This window comes from Bombina bombina, chromosome 1 (genome assembly GCF_027579735.1).
Source record: "Bombina bombina isolate aBomBom1 chromosome 1, aBomBom1.pri, whole genome shotgun sequence".
Taxonomy (NCBI): domain Eukaryota; kingdom Metazoa; phylum Chordata; class Amphibia; order Anura; family Bombinatoridae; genus Bombina; species Bombina bombina.
Genome location: NC_069499.1, coordinates 412,171,792 through 412,196,023, shown reverse-complemented (window position 1 = coordinate 412,196,023; position 24,232 = coordinate 412,171,792). Strand labels below are relative to the sequence as shown.

The 24,232-nt window shown below is 35.9% G+C and overlaps 1 protein-coding gene across 1 annotated transcript in view; it reads left to right on the top strand.

The window, feature by feature from the left end:
- The first annotated feature begins 692 nt into the window (after window positions 1–692).
- ACVR1 (activin A receptor type 1) overlaps window positions 693–24,232 on the top strand; it is a 166,291-nt gene continuing 142,751 nt past the window's right edge. Inside the window, exon 1 of the mRNA XM_053698318.1 lies at window positions 693–1,057. The gene's annotated coding sequence lies outside the window, so the exon portion shown is untranslated. The remainder of the gene's footprint in view (window positions 1,058–24,232) is intronic.

Below are 24,232 nucleotides of genomic sequence, written 5' to 3'. Positions count from 1 at the left end.
ATGTAGAACTTCAGGCATGTGCATGATACCTATCTAGATATCTATGCAAAGAGCTCATGTATAAGTGCTGGCTGGGGAAAGTCTATGGAGAAAACATGAATTTTGCTCCCCAAAATATGGTTCCCCTTGTATTCATGGAGGCACAGACACTGTGGTGTTGTTGGTAGTTCTTATTTGAACCCCAATCCCATCTTGTGAAGTAAAATAATACAGTTTGGATGAGAAAATAATTTAGAATGATATACTTACATCTTTCCAAATGTGTACATTTCTTTTAAAAACGTGTTATTATTTAGTACAGTATTTGGATCATATATTGGCATAATATTTGTTATTTTTTGGGGCATTACAAATGTAAATATTTGTAGATAAATACAAATGGAGTTTATGTGTATAGGATAAAAAAGAATAGATAAATTATTCAGAAATGAAATAATCCAGAGTTACTTTCTTTGATTTCAGTTTGAAAATGTTTAGCTGTTTCCTTTCCCCATCGTCTGGTTATTGTTTAAAAGCATAAAGGATGAATAAAGAAACATAGCAACAAACCCTAATCAACAATTATTTGTCCAGTTTCAGAGCTTTAATTACCTGCCCTCTTCCTCCCCCATTCCCAGCCCTCAGTTCTCTATCTCCTCCCTGTATGTACTTGCTCCCTCCCTCTCCCTGCCTGGCTCTGTGCTAGGAGGAAATGATGTTGTAATGCCTGGATAATTACAGCCCCAGACACTCATTGGAGGAGCCTGAACAGCCAGCGACTTCCTTCTTGCAGACTGAGGCTCCCAGTCCCACCTTGGTATAGGCAGAACTTTTTGCCCCTTTCTGCTGACTGAGATTTGCACCCCTGTGTGTTGGGATCCTGGTCACTCCTTTTGCTGGGTGCAGGGGGAGGTGACCTGCTTGGAAAATGAGGACAGATACTGCTCTGGGAAACCTCCTTTCCACCCTCTGCGGAAAAGCTCTCTGACTGAACTGCCGGGATCCATGGCCAGTTTATGGGAGTAGATCACTGGGATCCCTTTTTCGCACTTCGGATTGATTTATCTCCCTTATAAAGGTAAGCCGCACACGCTGCTGTGTATATGCAGATATATCCCGATTCATTAAAGTGTAACACTTATTTAAACCGCTGATTGCTATAGAGGGCATTGCGTTGCAGCCCTTATGCTGTCCAAGGGGTTAATTGTTCTGTCTGTGCATGAGCATAGGTTTGTTTTCTTCTGGGAATGCTTGTTATTTAGACTGAGAGAATGCTAGACAGTGGAAATTGTCTCCCATACCACAAAAGCCCCATGCAATCTGCAATGCAAACATATTGTGGGAATGAAGCCAAAGTTCCTCCCGGGAATTCTCAGTCTGCTCCTAGCTATGTTTATCTGTGTGGGTGGATGTAGGTCTATGAACTAGGCAAATATATTTGTGTTGCTGTGTGTGCGTGTTTTTTTTCCCCTTCTCCTTTGCTAAGAGCAGAGTGATTTAGTGGAGGCTGGGAAGCATATCCATGAAATCTGATGCTTCCCCGGCTGGATTGTATTTTCCTCTTTAATTTCCACTAAGTCTAGTTCAATAAAAACTGGAATGTGCTTCATCTTCTGATAGCCAAAGGGCAGTTTTAACTAAATGCAAAAAAAATCATGGTTTTGTCTGGCTGGCTACCCCAGCATTCATTTGGCTAATAGGAATGTCAGGCTCGCAACCCAGCACTGTATTTTTTTTTATGTCTAGCAGTGAATAGGTTAATGCAATCTAAGCAAATATATTCATATAATGTTTCTAAATAATTGTGATGCAAACGTTAAAAAAACATGGCTGTGGTTTTCTACCCTTATAGTTACTTGGCAGATTTACAACCCATCACTCAACTACTTTTATATGGCTCTGCTTTCTTATACAGCGTGGAATGGGTTAATGTAATCAATATACTGTAATGGTCCTGTGGTATCTACTGTCTGATACCCCAAGCTTTGGTTATTTGCATTTTAATTACAGCTGCAGTTATTCTGCTGAGTCTGGTTTTGTCTTGAATGTGATTTTTTTTTTTGTCTTTTCCTTGCTTTGAGGTTTGTTTTATCAAAAGAATGTGTCTAAATTATGCAGAGATGATCAGGGCTTTAAAGGGTTCTTTTGTAATGCTGAAAGGGCTGTGAACGTGACTTGCACTTTCCTGTTGACTTGAGCGCAGACATGCTGGGAGATAAGCATTACAATAGACAGTGTGTCTGGGGCTCTTCAATTTCTCCTTTGAAGTAACCCACCGCTAACCGGTTTGAAACCAGGGCATTAATTGATTTCAGATAAAGTTTGGCTCACGTTGTTTCTTTTTACTGTGCATTGTCAAGTTGTGATGACTGGAAGCTCAGTTTAGTATATAGATATTGGAACTGATTTTATTTTTAGACCGATAAAATGTAAATAAAGCTGTAGTGCAGTGAAAATTAGAAGGGCTATTGTTGAATATCAGTGCAAACGCAACATTGTGTGATTTATTACACACACACACACACACACACACACACACACACACATATTTCTGTCACTATTGCCCAAACTTTCCTGATATCATGTGTATGTATACAGTCTGCATGTCATTCCTGCTCAGCCATCTCTTTATTATATGTTGAATATTCTAATTCTGGTTTTTTTAAAGTTTTTTTCCAATGATTTTTTATCTTGCACGTGCTTTTCAATCACCTGTATGAGAGAGCAGCAGCATTTGTGTTCATAAAGGTACAGTGCTATAACATTGTTAACCATTTAATAGATTTACTGTGAACTATGTCTGTTGCATAGTGCGAGATTTGCTCCATTTTTAGGTTTAATTTTTTATATAATATAGCTCTGTTAATGGAAAACACAATCCAATCAAATGGACTGAACTTGTTGGGATACCTGACCCCCCCCCCCCCCACACACACACAGAGGAGCATGATTTCTTCTAAACATAGCACATATAATTTTATATAATCAGTACTCTAGTATTTAAAGTTTTCAGTATAGATGGGGACACCGCTATTTCAAAGGACAAAATAAAGGTAAAGGGTGGGCTTGACAGTTTAATACTCCAGTAGATTATAAAGGGACAGTCTACTCCAAAATGTTTATTGTTTAAAAAGATAATTCCTTTATTACCCATTCCCCAGTTTGACACAGCCAACATGGTTATATTAACCTCTTAATGACTTCAACATACCCTGTACGGCGCTGTTCATTAAGGGATTGTGTGGTTATAATAGGGCTGGCGGCAAGACCACGCTATTGAAAGCGGCACCCCATAAAAAGACCTGCAACGTACAGGGTATGTCGCTGGTCATTAAGGGGTTTATACTTTTTACCTCTGTGATTACCTTGTATCTAAGCCTCTTCTGACAGCTGCCTTATCATATAGCTGTTTATTATCTATTGACTTGTATTTTATCCAATTTGTGCTGTGTCATGAACAACTCAACTGGAGAGAGCACAATGTTATCTATATGACACACATGGAATTAATAGCCTCTTGTTGTGAAAAGCTACTAAAAGGCATGTGATAAAAGGCCGTCAAGACTTTTAAAGTGAATGTAAAGTTTGACAAATGTGTGCCCGGTTTTTAAAAAATTCTATTAAAAACAGGAGCACTTTCATTCATCAAACTTTACATTTCACTCGTTTTTGTTAAAATACCTTTTTATTCTTGAAAGCCTCTCCAGCGTTTCCCCCGCCCGTTGCAAGCCTCTTCATACGTCAGCAATGACAAATCCGGCTTCCTCCAATCATGGCTCCCCCTCGAGCAAATATTGCCTGAGGCCAAGCCGTGATTGGAGGAAGACGGATTCGTCATTTTTGACATAAGAAGAGACTTGCGACATGTGGGGGAAGCGCTGGAGCGGCTTTCAAGAATAAAAGGTAAGTATTTTAACAAAACAAGTGAAATGTAAAGTTTGATGAATGAACGTGCCCCTGTTTTTAATAGGATTATTAAAAACCGGGCACATATTTTGTCAAACTTTACATTCACTTTAAGATGACCAAGGTGTAGACTATCCCTTTTTAAGTGTTTTTTTTTATTCACATTTACCTGCAAGGGTTCCTTGGCTAAGAGTGGATATATTAGCAGAATAAGGAAATTGAAAACAGGAAATACATGTCTGTACACATCCCATTTTCAGGGACAGATTGCTCACTGGTGACAAGGACAACCTCACAGCTAAATTGGTGAACATGTATATACGCTTTTTTTATCTAAACAAAAAGACTGGGCACATGAAAAGTAAAATTATAATATAATTAATGTCCCTAAGTCTGAGGTTGGCGCATTCTGCACTACCCTGGCTGTTGCTGATACTCTGGAGTCTTTAAAGTAACTGAATAATACATATGCACTTAGTACGTTCTTAAGTGCCACTCATTTTCTGCAGGTTTATTTAATCAGCGTCTAATTTTATCCTGTCATGTTTTTGTATTAACCCTTTTGAGTAATAATTGTTTTATCGACTTTAATATGAAATGTGGGCTTTCCACAGTTTATGCAGCTGCAATGTGAAAAGCAGTTCCTGTACAAAAGTTTTTGATCTGATGAAATTATGTGAAAAAGTTATGAGCATACTGCAGTGTTGGCATCTTAATCTTCAGTGCAAGTGCAACCCTATGACATCCTGTCATTTTAATATAACATAATTCCACTCTTTTCCTTTTACTCTCTCCTATTTAAATAAAATGGCATTTTCTGTTGTGTAACTAACTAGCATATTCCTACTTCTGTGTGTATTCAATTAATACGTGTTATAGACAGTCAGACTTTTTTTCTCCCCCTTAGGCATTGCTGACATCTCAACAAACAATTGTTTGTGGCGCTACACAGCAAATAAATCCTATTTAACACAATCCTTAAGTGTTAAACAGATTATGAAGGTGTGTGATGATTCTCTGTGCTTGAATAGACAACATTTAAAGTACACAGAAAAAGCTAATTTATATATATATATATATATATATATATATATATATATATATATATATATATATAATCAAACACTGATGTAAAACATTTGTTAGTGGTTTACATTTACAATATCTCAACTTCTACTTATGAAAATATTAACGTACTATGGCTAATAGGAGACGAGTATATGCTGGGTTGTATGTAATATACATTTTCTAAAGCACATTTAATTTTAATATTGTCTTAAATTTTACTTGGGTGGCTGGTAAAATTAGTGACTGGATAGAACACTGACACACACTGACACACTCACAATATAATTTGTGTTATAAAGTACCAATTGTAAGTAGTTCACTCAGTGTTAAAAATAGGGGAAAGGCTATAAAAAGATGCAACTCCTGTCAAGGTAGATTTAAAAAAAAAAAAAAAAAAAAAAAAAAAAAAAATGTAAACAATCTGCCATATTATGTCTGCCCTGCAACTTTTTGACTTGTGTTTAAATATTTAAGATGCTCTACATATTTTTCCAGGTTATTCTCTGAAAGCCTAGCTGGAAATGCTGGAAACAATTAATGGCAAATACATAGACTTATTTTTATTAAGGGATCGGTAGATCAGATGCTCACAGGTTTCATTAATACTGACTTTATTCATGTAGCTGTTTTTATAAAGATATTATAGAACTAAAGTACATACAGTCACAGGTTGGTAGAAGTTTATATCTGGATCACCCATAACACTTTTGCAATCAAAGGATTTGAAATATTGGCGCTTTAGTCCCTTAAATTTTATTGCTGAATATTCAAACTCCTGTTTAGTCGCCATTCACATCCCAAGTGGATTTTCAGGATGCTCATATGTCAAACGTTCTGTGGTATCTTAAAGAGGAAACTTTTTTTTTATTTTTTTATTTTTGTTAAACTGATGTTCTTTTGCTGTATTTTTATTTTTTATAATGCTTATGAGACCTTTCAATCCACCAATAAATGAATGGGAGTTTTGCTTATCAACCAATGTGCATTCCCTAAGCTCAAGTTGTACACAGACATATACTTCCGTTTTTTAGAAAGAATACAACAAAAAGACTGCTTTAGCCCTTTCCTTTTTTATTTTTGCAGTGTGAATGCTTCTTATGCACTTGTGGGCACTGATTAGGAGGTACGTTTTGTTGACAGCCCACAGAGCTTACTTTCTATTTGGCACCACTGCTAGTGTTTAAAAAAAAATACTACTTATGTTTTAAAATATGTATTGTATCATATCTGTGTTTTATTTACATTTTGTTATAAATATAAATTGATTTTGAAATGTTATGTTTTGTATTGGTCACAAAGTTAGGGTGAAAGGTTTTAGAAACCATAAATGTTAAAGGGACACACAACTTACATTTTTCTTTCATAATTCAGATAGAGCATGCACTTTTAAATAACTTTCAAATTTTCTTATTAATTTTTTCCTTTGTACTCCTGGTATCCTGTTGAAAAGCAGGGACGTAAGCTTAGGAGCCTGTTAATTTTTGGAGCACTATATGGGAGCAGTTTTGCAAGAATGTTATCCATTTGAAGAACACTAGAGCAGTGCTTGACAAATCTGTTTAAAAATTAGGAGCCAGTAAGAATATTTAGAAGCCTTCAAGCCAGGCATTTTTTTAGGAGCCAGACAGTTGGGTTTGTATATAGATATATGGAGAATAACCCAAAAAGTTAGGAGCCAGGGGTGAAATTCTAGGAGCCAGGGGCTCCCAGGCTCCTGGGTTTGTCGAGCCCTGCACTAGAGGGCAGCACTATTTCCTGCCATGTAGTGCTCCAGATGCCTACCTAGGTATCTCTTCAACAAAGAATATTGTGGGAGCAAAGCAAATTTAGTAATAGAAGTAAATTGGAAACTTTTTTTTCATTTTTAATTTGTATGCTGTCTGAATCGCAAAATAGAATTTTTGGATTTCACGTTCCCGTAACACAAATTATTTGTTTCTACAGCAAAGGTACATTTTACCTTAATCAGCTCCAGTAAAGCTCCCCAGGCTGGATTGTTTTTGTATTCTTCATATCTTCGGGAGCAGGCGGTATAGCTCAGCAAAAAGGCTGCCTCTTGCCCCATTTCCTTTGTAATATGGTTGTTCCTTCTGTGCCTGTCTGCTCGGTTCGCTTTGGTTCTCCTTCTGAAAGCTGGACACGGACAGACAAGGAGAGAAGGAACGCAATAGAAAGGGAACATTGTTAGCCTTCCGATTGGCTGTACTGTTCTCTGTTTAAGAAAAAACTGTGCCTACATGGGGGTTGTCTGGGCAAAATTACCTGAAAGGATTTTAAGGGTAAGATATGAATTTGCTTTAGCAGCAACAAGTGTGCTTCATAGCTAATTACTATGTGCTATGCAGATAGGATTTGCTTTAAAGGGACATTAAACACCAAGTACATATTATTAAGGATATTCCCTTCATCTCTCTAGTCATGGGTGCCACCATGTTGACATTTTCCTTTTGGTGCATTTCAACATGTGAAGCAACACTCCTTCAGATACATGCAATGTAAGCTAAGTTACAAAATGTTGGCACCTTTGATTAGAGGGAAGTGCATTAAATGTATTTAGGGTGTAGTGTCCCTTTAAATATAAAGGAATACGGGGGTCTATTATAATTCTACAAAAACCCTTGATTAGCTCTTAAACAATCTTCTTGCTGACACACCTGATATACCTGTGCTAAGCCATAATCTAATACAGGGTTTTCAAACCACGGGTCGGGACCCATTACTTGGTCACAACACCATGTTTACTGGGTCGCAACTTGTGTGTGTTGTAGGAAAGTATGGTTGTGGTGTGTTTTTGTGTTATTACCATTTTACAATATTTTAAAATTTGTCTATAACCAGGAATAAAGTATGCACACATATTAGTCACTTTGCGAAAAATTGCAGCTAATGTGTTGTACACTACTTTACAAATTTGCAGACCAAGCAAAAAAGTTTGAAGAATCCCGATCTAATGTATATTAACATCTTTCACAATCCCTTACCAACTGAAAGCTTTGAAGTTCCAATGATATCTGATCAATGCTAGGCTTTTTGCAAAATGTCACTAAATTTAGAAGCCAGCTATAGATGTTGTCGGAGCCAGACAATATCACATAGCTGTCCTTTTAACTACTCTCTAATGTAAATGCTACTTCTCTTTAACAAAGAATAGTATGAAAACGAAGCAAATTCTAAGGGGGTGATTTATCAAGCTGAGGCAGACAGGGGCGCACATACTTGCACATGAGCGCTATTTTGCGCTTGCGTGCAATCCCGCCTGTGCACAGCCAATCACGCGAGGTCAGGAGCTGTCAATCTTCCTGGTTGACTATTCCGGAGAGATTGAAGTTGCCACTTTAGAGGTGGCAAAAGGTTAAGAAAGCAGCGGTCTGGTGACCGCTGCTTGTTAAATACGGCGTGCAGGTTCTCTTGTGAGAACCTGCAGTTGTATGGGGTTGAAAGGCTTGCAAAGCCTTTGATAAATCGACCCCTAAACATTTTTATAAATTGTATGCTCAATTAGAATCCTGAAAGTAGAATTTTAAAGGGCTTTAATAGTCCTCTAACATGACACGATCTAACAACAAATTAAAGCATGTACTTTTTTTTAACATTGTATCCTGCACTACTGTATAACCACCGCAAAGGGGTTAACATCACAGTAGAAGTACCACTTGGAACCTGCAGAGCACTGCTGATCCTGAGTGGAAAACACATTTCTGTGGGTTTAACTCTTTTACGGGATCTCATTTTTAGATTGATTCTAATAAGCATACAATTGACTTAAGAGAATATGCAAGTAGGTATCGTGCACATGCCTGGAGAACTATATGGCAGCTGTTTTGCAGAATATTTCTCAGCATTAGTTGACAGCAGTACTTTTAGTATAAATAACATTGTTAAAAAGCTTTCTTGTAAAACTGCTGCCATATAGCTCTTCAGATACGTGCACGCTCCTAAGCCTAACTACATGTCTTTCAACAATGTATGCCAAGCGCACAAAGCAAATATAATAATAATAATAGAAGTAAATGGGAGAATTTGAATCTTGAAATATATATTTTGGGTTTCAGGTCACTTTTAGTTAAAGGGACATTTATACACTAGATTTTTCTTTGCATAAATGTTTTGTAGATCCATTTATATAGCCCATCTGGGTGTGTTTTTGTAAAAATTGTGCTGATTTTCAGACTCCTAACCAAGCCCCAAATTTTGAGCTGTACTGATGTATACTGACTTCAGACTGCTTCTGTTTGTATAATGGGTCTTTTCATATGCAGAGGAGGGCGGAGGTTCTGCTATCAGCCCCTTTCAGTGGATGTCCCAGGCTTACCTTCTATGTAATTTTTTTAAAATTTTTTTTATATAAAAGGTTTTCCACTGGATTTTTAGATCAGTATCTGTGCATATTATTATTTATAGTAGTAGTGTCTATTACATTCAGTTAAATGAAAATTGGTGTATAACGCCCCTTTAATGAGTAAGCTAGAGTCTCGCAGTGAAACTGTTTGTCATTTATACTGAGGCCATGTTATGATTACTGCATGATACATAATTTGGTTTAGCTAATACATATTTGGTTTTTATACAGATAAATTCATGCTAAGATAAGGGAGTTTCTTTTACACAACTATGCTACAATATTTAGTATCTTTAGATTTTTATTTTTGCCTAAACATCCATGGAATATGCTCTATCTACTACAAGCCAATTGAGATTTTTTCTCAGTCTGTATGGAGGATTCATTCCAAAACAGGAAAGGATGTGTGAAACCATTCAACTCATAAAAGACCAGAGAAAGCTGCAGGAATTCTGCAGAGAAACATGCCAGAATTTTGGAAAATTGCCTGGAAAGTATAAAAATGACGGGGAGAAAACAAGACTCCATTTGTAATAAAGTTGAGGAAGAGCTGACGTTGTCATTGCAAAAGTCATTTTCTTGTAACTTTACAAACGTTTGCTAATTCCACTACCTTGCAAGTAAGAAATAAGGGCAACATACAGCACAGCACAAAACATCAGTGCCTTTTCAATAGGGCAAGTTGATGTGGAAATAAGGTGATCAGTTTTGTAGCCTATTCAAATGATAACTTATGCACAAAACAAATGGTAAATGCAGTCAAATTATGGCTCATGCCATTAAAGAGGCAGGTTACTGTAAAGTTTGTTTTCCTCTTAAAGGGACGGTATACACTAATTTTCATATAACTGCATGTACTGTAATAGACACTTCTATAAAGAATAAGATGCAGAGATACAGATATAAAAATCCAGTATAAAACTTACTTAGAAGCTCTCAGTTTAGCTCTGTTGAAAATGTTGCTGGAAAGCCCACTCACTGCAAGTGGGAAATAAGACACTCCCCCTCCCCCTTCTTTTGCATATGAAAAGACCCATTATACAAACAGGAGCAAGTTGGAGTAGGTATCTGATGGTATTCTCATAAAACTATGGGGCTTGGTTAGGAGTCTGAAAATCAGAGCAATGTTATTTAAAAATAAGCAAAACTACATAAAAAAACAAAACAAAAAAACTTTATGGGCTATATAAATGGATAATCTACAAAACATTTATGCAAAGAAAAAATAAGTTGTATAATGTCCCTTCTAGTGAGTTATTATACCAGCTGCAGTGTATAAAGTGTATTAGGAAAGTTTTCCTTTTTGGTTTATTGTTTATATGAAATAGCTGGTTTTGAAACCGCAACCTATTAAAATGGACTGAGCTTGCAGGGAATTAAACATTTTAGTACCTGTCTCTCCCACTCTCACCCGGAGTGTATTTTTTTCTACTGGCAATACAGTATTTACATATCCTTTCTATAGCCAGTAGTTAAAGGGACAGTCTATTCCAGAATTGTTATTGTTTTAAAAGATAGATAATCCATTTATTGCCAATTCCCCAGTTTCTCATAACCAACAGTTATATTAAAATAATGTTTGCCTCTCTGATTACCTTGTATCTAAACCTCTATTTCATTTATTTTGACAGACTTGCATTTTAGCCAATCGGTGCTGATTCATAAATAACTACACGGGAGGGAGCACAATGTTATCTATATAACAAACATGCACTGCCTATCTGTGAAACACTATCAAAATGCACTGAGATAACAAGCGACCTTCAAGGGCTTAGAAATTAGTATAGGAGCCTACTTAGGTTTAGCTTTCAGCAAAGAATACCAAGAGAAGAAAGAAAATTTGATAAGTGAATTGGAATGTTGTTTAAAATTGCATTCCCTATCTGAATCATGAAAATTTAATTTTAAATAGACTGTCCCTTTTAAGTATTGAAATGTTCAGTATAGGTGGGGATACCACAGGCAAAGTCGGCTATTTTAAATAATAAAGGTAAATATTTGTAAACCCTATTCCTTTTTAATGACATTTTTATTTTATTTTAGGCAGTGTTGACATTAAACACTAGAAGTTAATTTATATCTGTCCCTAGCTGGTATTTGCTTAAAAACATAAAAGCATTTTATACTATTATGTTATCTCCACTAATTAAAACCTAGGTTTACAACATAAGACCTATGACTTTATTGAAAACTAAAACTTTAGACTTTCTTCAATATTAAAAAAAACAAAACCCTTTTTTTTTTTTTTTTTTTTTTTATTCAGAGAGAGCATGCGATTTTAAACAACTTTCCAATTTATTTCTATCTAATTTGTTTCATTCTCTTGGTATCCTTTGTTGAGAAGCTAATGAAGGAAGGCTCAGGAGCTGCTGATTGGTGGCTGCACTTGTATGCCTTATGTTATTGGCTCACCCATGTGCTTTGATGTTCAACAAAAGATGCTAAGAGAAGGAAGCTAAATAGATCATAGAAGTTAATTGGATGGTTGTTTAAAATAGCATTCTCTATCTAAATCATGAAAGAAAAATATTTGGTTGCATGGCCCTTTTAATAAACAACTCCAGATTATAAAATTGCTAGACAACATTTAAAGAAACATACTTTGTTTGTGCATGTTATTGTAACACTACTCAGCAAGCCTGGCTTTAACCTTCCACCCCCTCTTCCACAAAGGGGTTAAAGGTACAGTTCCCAGTGACCATTTTTTACCTTCTGTAGAGTATTAAAATATCTCCTTGAAAGAAAAAATTTGGATTTAGTATCCCTTTATGATTCAGATAGAGCATGCAATTGTAAGCAACTTTCTAATTTATTCCTCCTATCAATTTTTCTTCATTCTCGTGCTATCTTTATTTAAAAAGCAGGAATTTTAACGCTTGGGAGCCTGCCCATTTTTGGTTCAGCACCCTGGATAGCGTTTATTGGTGGCTAAACCAATAAACCAGCATAACCCAGGTTCTCAACCAGAAATGGGCTGGCTCCTATTCTTTACATTCCTGCTTTTTAAATAAAGATAGCAAGAGAACGAAGAAAGTTTGATAATTGGAATACATTAGAAAGTTGCTTAAAGGGACAGTCTAGTCCAAAACAAACTTTCATTATTCAGATAGGGCATGTCATTTTAAACAGTTTTCAAATTTACATCGATCGCCAATTTTGCTTTCTCTTGGTATTCTTAGTTGAAAGCTAAACCTAGGAGGTTCATATGCTAATTTATAAGCCCTTGAAGGCCGCCTCTCATCTCAGGGCATTTTGTCAGTTTTTCACCACTAGAGGGTGTTAGTTTCATATAGATAACACTGTGCTCGTGCACGTGGAGTTCCTAGGAGCCAGCACTGATTGGCTAAAATACAAGTCTGTCAAAATAACAGAGATAAGGGGGCAGTCTGCAAAAGCTTAGATAAATTGTGATCACAGAGGTAAAAAGTGTATTAATATAACTTTGTTGGTTATTCAAAACTAGGGAATGGGTAATAAAGGGTTTATCTATCTTTTAAAACAATAAATATTCTGGTATAGACTGTCCCTTTTAAAATTGCATGTTTTATCTGACTCATGAAAGAAATAATTTGGGTTTAGTGTCCCTTTTAAACTTTGTCATTTGCTATAGCTACTTATCCCCACCTATACTTAAAATTTCATTACTTTAATTACTGGTTATAGAAAAGTTATGTAAACAATAATCTGCCAAGAGGTTTTAAAATGTTAATTTCCAAGAGGCAGAACTTTGTTTTTTTCTTCACTTTCTGCAATGTTGTGTGTATTGAGTATAATAAATATTTATTTTTTGTGCATTTTTTCTTTTTTTCTGCAAGTAGTTTTGAAATTAAACTTTAGGCAGTTACTGCCTCATTCAATATTTTTTTCATTTCATATACCAACTCGACTGCATTGTGTTGATTTATTTGGAGAATAAAGTAATTTTTAAAGTTTTATAAATTATTGAAGTTGCTGAAAATGGCATTGCAAATTAGCTGCAGAGAAAATACATTTTGTTTTTACAATGTCTCTCTTGAATAAATTTGCCTCTTTTGCTCCAGGTAAAAGGTAAAAATTAAGTAATAAAAAAAGGTTCACAACGTTTTACATTCAGGAGTCACATTTTTTTTTAGACTGGGAAAAGCTAGTGGGCAGGGTTGAAAAAAATCCCTGAGTGCCAGTCATCAATCATTGCACTGCTCCATATCTGCAAACAGCCCTTCATCTTGCTACACTGTGTTCAGGAACACTGTCACAGTGCAGCCATTTTCAACAGCTTCAGTAATTTTATAAAACTTTTTAAAAAGAGAACAACCTGATGCTGGGCAGAAAGTGCTAACCGTTCTTGCATGTGTCCCATTTATTTCCCACTGCGGACATGCTGCATTTTCTGCTATGACATTACAGATCACAGCATGTTCTGTATTGGTGGCTCTAAGTACTGGGTTTTGTGTAAACGGACGGATATAAAATCGTCAGACAATTGTGCATAAGGGTGATGGGGAAATAAGACGTGGAGTCCTTGCCCAGTGTGCTTATAGGAATATGGCTGCACCTCACTGACGAGGCCCACAGAAGGCCGAAATAATCATCTGGGGTTGTCATGTTCCTTTGCCTGGTATTTCGGGGCTGTACTGACCTTACTCGGCGGGATCAGACTGATATACTTCAGGAAAGTTTTCCTTTGTGAAAAGCACAACTGGGCTAAAAGAGGTGGCTCCTGAACAAGCTAATGAGCGGTTGTTCGTTCCTAGTCGAGCGCTTCTCTCTTTGTATACAATTGCGCATAGAGCCAAATATAAGATAATGATGTCTGCTCTCAGTAAAAGATCAGCTCATTTTGAGTTTTGGTTTCAACTAGCACAAAATCCATTTCATATAGAAAATTAAACCTAAAGGAGTGATTTCCTCATACATTTTATACTCTATTGTTGGTGTAACAAGCCACTAGAAAATTATTAAAGTGATGGTAAACGTTGGCTAATCAAATACCATATATGTATGTAGTCTTTGCCATTAAAGTATGTGTACTTTTTTTTTTTTTTTAAATTAAAATAAAAAGTCGATAGCTAGCTCCCAATAGTGCATTGTTGCTTCTGAGCCTACCTAGATTTATTCTTTAACAAATGAAACCAAAATAGTGAAGACAATTTGAAAATAGGAGTAAGTGAAGTAATTTAAAGCTGCATGCTCTACCTGAACCAAGTTTAAAGGGACAATAATTCTAAAATACATTATTATAAACCTTCATATATAAGAATAATTTTGCATTAAAAACTGCAGCTTCATCTTGTTAAAGGAATAGTAAACTCCGTTCTGTCATCCCTCATTAACCAATAGTTTGTACCACAATCAATATTTTCTCCAAATGAAGTATATGTACATTTTATTTATAAATCTATAATTTACTTCAATGTTCGTCGTGTTCCCCTGCCAGCCCCCCTCGCTAGAAGAAATCAATGGATCTGACCCGTGCAATGAAAATACGTGTCTACGGGCTTGTTTGCATATGTCATTATGGACAAATCACGAACAAGCTGTTACTTCTACACAATGCACGTTCAAGTTTTTTTAGCGCATGCGCATACCGAACAATGTAAATTGTCTGGCTTATTGTTTGTACTAGGGGTAAGATAAGCTACACAGCGTTCTTGTTCCCTATCTATGAACAAAGTAAACAATGAATCTCGTGATTCAATGTTTACTTTGTTCATTGACAATTCCGAATTTGCGCATGCCCTTTTTATTTGCCATATTGGGAGCGTGCTGAGGCAGTGACGTATAGTATACAGCCGGTGGAACTGCTGCATACGTCACAGAGAAGGGGGAAAAAAAAAACATGGGGCAGTGTTGGATAACATAACGAACCAAGATTAGAAGAGAATATAAGATTATGCAAGTAAATAAAATAATAAATAACATAGCGTTTCAACTTGTATTGATATATAGTTTAGATTTTTGCATCTCAGATTACATTGACTTTACCATTCCTTGAAATGAGCATATGGTTTTATGTTTGTTCTTTTCACTGATTTCCCTGTCCCCCAGAACTAAAGAATCCTTGCTAACCAATCACAAACTAATATTCAGAGAGAGCACAAACTCTGTTTGCACATGTGCAGACTGGTGTAGCTTGCCCTCTTGCATTCCCTTAAAGGGACAGTCAACACCCAACACAACATGATTCCATATTTTTAAAACCCAAACGAAGATCCGCCTGCACCGCCTCCCTTCTCTATTACCTCTATCCTTCAAGTAATACTTCACAATACATGTGATATTTTGCTCAAAATATGGCCGCATAACTGCCCCCACCATTACCTATCTCCCTTCTCTTTCAAGCTATCTGCCAGTCAGAATCTTCATGCTCGTTCACGGAGTTTTGCGCATGCGAGATGCGATAGAACCAAAAAAGCGGAACTTTATTCTGCACAATTGTTGCGGACACCAAACACATGAATTAGCTGCTGCGAGTCCGATTTCGGAGTACAATCTGAATTATTTACAAATGCACACGCGTCATGATGTATGAAGAGCGTCCTCAATACCTACATGGACGAGCCTGAAATGGCATAGAGATGGGGAGGAGTTTGGCAGCCATATTTAGCGTAGATTAAACAATGTATCATGAATGATTACTAGGACAAGGATATAGATAATACAGAAGGTAGGCGGTGCAGGTGGATCTTCGTTTCGGTTTTAAAAAATATGGAATCATGTTGTGTTGGGTGTTGACTGTCCCTTTTAAAGGGACATAAAACAAGTTGGGATAGAGACAAAATATAATAATATGTACTTTAATTACTTTACTTGCAAATTTATACAGTGCCTCGCCATTAACCCTTTCTTTTAGTTTCTGAATTGTAAAGCTCTAACTCCCCCCACACGTTTCCTTCTATGGCTTTATCTACATCTATTGTTGTTTTGCATAGGGATTATCTGCTGGAGCCTGCCTAGAAGCTGTGACCTACGTCTGTGTCTAAACACTGATAAGGGAGGGGGGGGGGTTGGAGTTGACTGTTCAGGCAGCTTAGCTATGTAATTAATTTTGCTTATTTTTGAAAATTATTTTAAAATACTTGCCAGCAATTTTCAAACTATTTTTAATTAATTAGCCCTTTTAGGATATGCACAGATCTCAACCTGTTTTATGCCCCTTTTAAGGTTGTTTAACATTGATTCAATTTAGTTACTATTGCATACAATAATTTCCCTATCATGATTGTTGATACCAAACTAATAATCCACCTTTTTAATAGCATGTGACACCATAGGCAATTACATTTGCTTTTTTTCCCCCACCATGCCTAATGAAACCCTATATGGAGAATTTCTGTTTTAGTTTAATATTACTTTAATGAAAATCATTATCACGGTTTCCCATATTTTCAGAACCTTTATAACCATTGTTGATTTCCATTGTGCAGTGTTTTTGAACTGATTTATGAAGGAAAAATATTTGAATAAGACTTGAAACTGTGTGCCAAATTAAAGTATTGTCATACTGTATTTGAAATGCTTTTTGTTTAAATAAGAATCCTACAGTAAGTGCAGTTGTCTAGACATACAGTCCTCATTGATTTAAACCAAGTGGTGTTTGTTCAGGTGAATTTTACAGTGTAATTATTTGTTTAAATGGGAGAATGGCTGGCTATCAGAAGCCAGTATTTCCAGCCTGGATTTTATCTAGATGTGTCTGGGGCATGGCTTTCCTTCTATTGATTCCCATGATCTGTGGTGTAAGATAAAATGCTTACTTAAATGACACTGGAGACAGCTGTCTGTTTTGGTAGAACATATCTTTTTCTGTTGATAATGGCACCAGATGCCCCCCTCACCCATATTACACATCTATGTAACAGAGCTTTAGAGCTAACAGTTGGACATCATAAATTATATAATAATGTACACAGGTTTGTGCATATATGTAAATGTTATTTTAAAAAAGAGAACAAATATATATGTATATATATATATATATATATATATATATATATATATATATATATATATATATATATATATATATATATATATATATATATATTTATATTCTTTCATGTGGACATTAGACATGTAAAGAGTAATGTTAACTGTGTTGGAGGTAGCTGTGTATAGAACATATGTATTTGAAATATGACCAGATCTCCCATTGTAAGCCCAGTTAAAGGGACGTTGTAGTGGGAGCATTACATGATTTAATTCCTTAAAAGCAGAGTTTGATAAGTCCGTTTAAAATGTTGGAGCCAGACAAGGGTATTTGTATAAAGATATATGGAGAATAATCCAAAAAGTTAGGAACAAGGGGTAAAATTCTAGGAGCCAGTAGCTCCCAGGCTCCTGGGTTTGTCAAGCCTTGCATGTACTTTTTTGCAGTACTTGCCCTAGAAGTGTTCATTTAAAGGGATAAGAAACCCAACATTTTTCTTTAATGGCTCAGAGCATTAGGTTTTAAACTATTTTTCTAATGTACATCTATTATCATTTTTCTTCATTCTCTTTGTATCTTTTGTTGAAAAGCAGGGAAGTACGATTAGGAGCCCGGCCCATTTCTGGAGAGCTAAATGGCAGCGGTTTTGCAAGACGTTATCCATTTGCAAGAGCACTAGATGGTATCTAGGTATCTCTTCAACACATAAAATGGGAACAAATCAAATTTGATAATAGAAGTAAATTTAAAAACGTTTTTTTTAAATTGTGATCTCTGTCTAAATCACAAAATATTTATTTTGGGTTTCATATCCCTTTAACTACTGCAAAGATGGAGTGTGAGCCCATTGGCTGCGGTAGTTACGCTCAGAACCAGCATTTGTATTTCATTGTATAAATATTTACATGCTTTGGGGGATATACATTTCATATATAATACACATAGGAGCACACATAATGTTTATTTCAAACGTTTGTATTTTTGTGTTGGCAGCTTCATAAAAAGAGTTTCTATGACCGAGCAGCTGTTATAGTCACAAAGGGGAGGCAACCGTTATTGTTAAAAAAAAAAAAAAAAAAAAAAAAAAAAAATATTATTTTTTTATATATTTTATTTATTTTTTAACTTTACAGTTGTATTTCTTCTATGGTTATCAAAGTCAGTTAGACAGTTAGAGATAGTGAGAATAAAAATCTGATAAAGTTAATGGCGCTTGTGCTATCCAAATGGCCAATAAAACAATGCCGTGTTCATTAGATATGTCACTGATTGGCAGCAATTATTGCCATTTGTGAGAAACAGCCGCAGTAGGGCATCACACCGTTCTGTGTCTGCACTTCTGGTTTTATAGCTCACAAAATAACTCTTAACATTTTAAAATTAAAAATACTTTTACGTATAGCCGTAATCCTAGGTCCATTTCTTCATCAGAAAAGTATATTTCCAATCACCTTACAAATACATCTTGTTGTGAGAACCTTGTGAATCACCACTCATGATGACCTGTATCTGACCAATAAAGAATTTGTGATTTACAAGAGATTAAATGCTGTTCTGACACCCACCTAATATATACCCTTCATATTTAACAACATATCAATGCTAAAGTGCATCTGACTCATTGAGCTCGATTTATCAATCCATCCCGGACAGGGGCATACATATTCGCCCCTGTCCGCCCAAGCTCTCCTCTAGCAGGCAGCAATCCACTGCCAGAATTTAACATTGCATGTGAGCGCTCCTTTGCTTTTGCGTGCAACCAACGCACAGCCAATCACCCGCGAGCAGGAGCTGTCAATCTCCCTGGTCGGACGAGACCGGGGAGATTGAATTTCTCCACCTTTGAGGTGGAGAACAGAGTAGGGAAGCAGCACTCTGATGACCACTGCTTGATAAATCCTAAATGCAGGTTCTTTTGTGTGAACCTGCAGTCAAAGGGAGGAGGAGGGCTTGATAAATAGAGCACATTGTGTTCTGTTCTACATGTCACTGATGGAATGGGTTAAACAATGATGTATAAATCTGTATGTAATATATTTCCATTTTTATTAACTTCAGTTTTCAAGCTCACCAAGCAATCTAAATTGTAAATGGATAATAATCTCAACTCTTTTATATTTGTGTGAAAGATCAGCAAGCAAACATAAGGTTTTCATGTTTTTAATATTTATCTGGAAATTCACAACCTTGTGGGATAGGTTGCCTTCTGTGACTCCCTCAGCTCTATTGGAGGAAAGTGACACACTAACAAATTTTAAAAAAACAAAACAAAAAAAAGAACTAAAAACATTTTTATAAAATATCAAAATAGTTTACTAGTCTGAGTAAAAAGCTACTTGCCCAGAGGAAAAAGTTACTAGCCCACTCAATGTTAAAGATAGGAAAAAGTAAAAATTTCAAGAATGTATGTAGTCCCCACGGCAACCTAACCTAGACCTGCTACCCCTAAAAGCAAGTCTTGATGTTGCCTGAAAATGAAGATTGGTTCTTGGTATAAAAGCAATTTGAAAAAAACCAAAAGCCTGTTAATAGAGTGCCTGTAAATCACCATTAATAGTAATATTAGGGCTGATTTTTATAATCAATCGGCTGATTATTTTTTTGACTAATTGGATAAAAAATAAACAAATTTTCCTATATTTAAAATAAAATCGGCATACTGAGTGTTACAAATATAAACTTTAGAGTAAAACTTTACAACTTTTACATTAACACAACTGTTTCTCCAATTTTTAAGCAGCAATTTTTTTTTTATAATGAAGCAAAACAAAACCATTAACTGCTTGAAAAGAGGTAGAACTAGTAAGAGGTAGACTATCACTGTTTATAACATTGTTATTCATTCTGGGAATGCAAAAATGTCAACATCTCCACATGATCCTGGCTGAGGCTGGCTCTCTTTTTGGAAGCTATTTTGCCTGCAGCAGAGAAGAGGCACTTAGATGGTGTTGAGGTGCTTGAGATGCATAAGTAGGGTTTTGCCGATTTCACCAAGGTGGGATATTTATCTTTGTTAGCTCTCCACCAATTCAAGGGGCCTCTTAAAGTAAGCCTGAACTTCATTCTAATGTAAACATGTCATGAATATCTATATGCAATGATAAATAACCAGCTATAAGGTTAGGGAAAAAACATCTAGTCCACTCTTAAAATAACAGATATTTACTTATAGAGGTGAAATTTGGTACCTTATTATAATTTAATTAAAAACAAAACAAAAAAAGGCAAAAGCGTTACTGACTATGTCAGTAACAGGACAAAGCCTTACACATTTATCTATATAGTACAATCTGCTAATAGTTTTGAAAACAGATAATAGTGACATCAATTCTTATAACAAATCCCATCAGTATAGGGCTAAGTGTAAATAACAAGCTCGGCACTTTATCATGCAAAGCATTGTCCCAAATCACCTGATTTAATATAAACAGTTGCACATAAGACAGGAGTAGTTGTAAATTTAAAAAGAAACTTATACTATCCTGAAAAAGTGAAAAGTAAATGTCTGTAGTCGTCCTTTAGGCTAAGGGCATAACCATAAAACACAATACCATGTGCAGGAGCTCATCGGAGTGAAGCAGCTGGTGCTGTGCACAGACCAACTAATTGCAAACCAACTAATCGATTTTTAGATTCGTTGACAACTATTCTCATAATCGATTATACCGATTTTAGTTGTTGCAGCTCTAAGTAATATAAAGATAAAATCTGTGCTGAGGCAGCAGTAGGGATGTCTCTACACCTTTCTAAAGCACTATAAATTGGATGTCTATTCCTGCTCTAAGACCATGTTTAAAAAAAATAATATATATTTTCTTTTTTATTTCCAAGTAAATCATTCTTGTTTTAACGTACTTAGTTTTGTCTGCTTTTGTAGTGAGTGCTGCTTAGATTTGCCAAGATTTAGCACTTGTCAAGCTTTCATCTGTTTTGCTACTACTTTTAAGAAGATGGTATGTTGCAGTAAAGGGAGGTGTCATTCTGCAGAAAAGAGTTTCAGGCTTTGAGTTTCTGTTTAAATTCTATAAAAAGAAGTGTTTTGCCACTTATTGTTAATTAGGCATTTGAGTCAAGATATAGACATTTTAGGGCTAGATTTATCAAAGCTGAGGTTTAGGGGCACGTATACGCGCCCCTGTACGCCTCAGCTTGCCTGTGGTGGGGCGAAATTACCCTCAGGCAATCAACATTGCACACGAGCCCAATTTTGCGCTCGCATGCAATCCTGCCCACGCACAGCCAATCACGAGCGGGCAGGAGCTGTCAATCTCCTCGGTCGGACTCGACCGCAGAGATTGAATTTCGCCACCTTAGAGGTGGCGAAGAGCTTAGGGAAGCAGCGGTCTGGTGACTGCTGCTTGATCAATTACGGTGAGCAAGTTCTTGTGAGAACTTGCAGCCGTAGGGGCTTGATAAATCGAGCCCTTATAAGTACAATTTTTTTTTTTTTCATGTTTTTCTGGACCAATGGGCTTTTAGTCCTTAAGGTCTTTTAGTTTACAAAAACAAGTGTGATCAAAAATGTGCAAGGTTTTTATCGTCCGATGACAACAGAGCTAAACACTGCACAGTTTTGTGATGTGCACAGCTGTCCCCTCACTGTCAACTGAGCTGTCCTGCTACTGCAAAAAAATAATTTTCATGTATTCATGGACCATATACAGTACTTGGGAAGAGGCCATAAGATCTCCATTGCCGGCAATGCGAGCTTGTTTCCATAGTACTATATAAATAAACATACGACCCAAGCGATACACATGCATCTGTATGCTTTAGGTTGAAATGCTTCTTTCAGTCAGACAACCAAACGCCCAGCCTTTATATGCTCAACTGTAGGTGAAATACTGATTTCACAGCAGAAAGTGCTACAGTTTTGGACCTTTAATATGGACTGCAAGATGTCTCTATTTAATAGCTGGGCTTTTGGTATATACATGCTAGAATGAACGTTTTTGTAGATGTGCAAACTTATTTTTATTGTACTAAAAAATAAGTTGCATTAGCCATTTACTGGCACTGCTTATGGTAGAAATAAAATTATATATTTTTTCCCCCTGAAAAATGAAAAAAGGAAGAAGTTTTGTCTGCTCTAACATTCACAGTATTTTTGTCTATAAATAGACAGCGACGTCTAATTTAGTCTGGACTATAACTCTTCTATTCTTGTTGATGTCTGTGGATTGTGAAACAGGACAACACATATCAAGTCTCTAGGAAATAGTTTTCATAACAACCCAGGTGTTATGCATGACTAGACACATTGATCTAAGTGCTTGTAGGAGAGCATTGCTCAGATATTCTTTCTTGATATGACTTGATAAATTCATTCAGTATACAAGGAAAGTGCCCATGTTCAAAAGGCTAAAAAACATTGACATGTTTTCTAGGTTGTGGAAGAAAACGGCAGTCACATCTTAAAGGGGTAATTTCCTCCTCCTTTTTTTTTTTTTTTTGTCTCGGTAGTATTTTTTTTTATTTTCTTCATTGTCTTTGCTGAAACTATTGCAACATTCCCCGGGCTTACAGTTTTTTTTTTTTTTTAAAGGGACAGTCTACTCCAGAATTTTTATTGTTTAAAAAGATAGATAATCCCTTTTATTACCTTTCCCCTTTTATTACCTATTTGCATAACCAACACTGTTATATTAATATACTTTGTACCTCTATAATTACCTTGTATCTAAGCCTCTGCAGACTGCCCTTTTATTTCTGCTCTTTTGACAGACTTGCATTTTAGCCAATCAGTGCTTACTCCTAGGTAACTCCACGGGCGTGAGCACAATGTTATCTATATGGCACACATGAACTATTTGCATAACAAACACTGTTATATTAATATACTTTGTACCTCTATAATTACCTTGTATCTAAGCCTCTGCAGACTGCCCTTTTATTTCTGCTCTTTTGACAGACTTGCATTTTAGCCAATCTGTGCTTACTCCTAGGTAACTCCACGGGCGTGAGCACAATGTTATCTATATGGCACACATGAACTAACTCCCTCTAGATGTTAAAAACCTGTCAAAATGAACTGAAATTAGAGGCGACCTTCAAGGGCTAAGAAATTAGCATATGAGCCTAACTAGGTTAAGCATTCAACTAAGAATACCAAGAAAACAAATAAAAATGGATTATAAAATTAAATTTGAAAGTTGTTTAAAATTGCATGCCCTATCTTAATCATGAAAGTTTAATTTTGACTAGACTGTCCCTTTTTTAAACGGGCAGCTTTTTTAACATCACTGCTAGAAATATATGGAATTCAACTATTTGGCAAAAGTGATCCGATTTCAAACTGCAAAGCAGAGAACTACCTGTAGAAACTGTAATGTTGTTCTATTTTATGCATTAGAGAACATGTAGGCTTGCACTGACCATTTAAATAGATTCCATTCATCTTGTTCTGAGCAAAGGGTCATAAAAAGGAATATGTGAAGGTGTCTGTAGGAAACCTATTTCATAGCATATTTAATAAACCGAGTGCAATGTTTTAACTGCAGATTTATATTTATGTAACTACTATTCCTATTTTGCTTGTACATCAAAAATAAATTCCTTATGTAAAGTCTGACATTTTGTAACTCCATGCTCTATCCAATACATTTAAAGGGATATTCCAGCTAAAATTGGAAACCACGTGGGTGCATTTCTGTATTGAACAGAAGCAATTTTGTAATATGCATGCATTAGCAAAAATGCTTCTAATAAGCTATAGCGGTTTCAAAAGTGTACTTAAGTATGCACCGTGAACCAGCATTTTAAACACAACACTTGTTCGGAGAGCCTAAGGTGCTTTTACCATCTGGTAATGACTCAATTTGTTAATTGCTGACATGATACAAGTCCCACTGATGATCTGAGCAGCTGCATTATTTAAAATGTAGGTGCAGTGACAATATCTAGCTATGCTTCACATGCACATGCAGAGAAAAATGTTAACACTAAAACAGTGATAACTCTTAATGGAAACATTTTTGCCAAAACATGTACATTGAAAATATTTTTCTATTCATAGATGCAATAAATCTGTG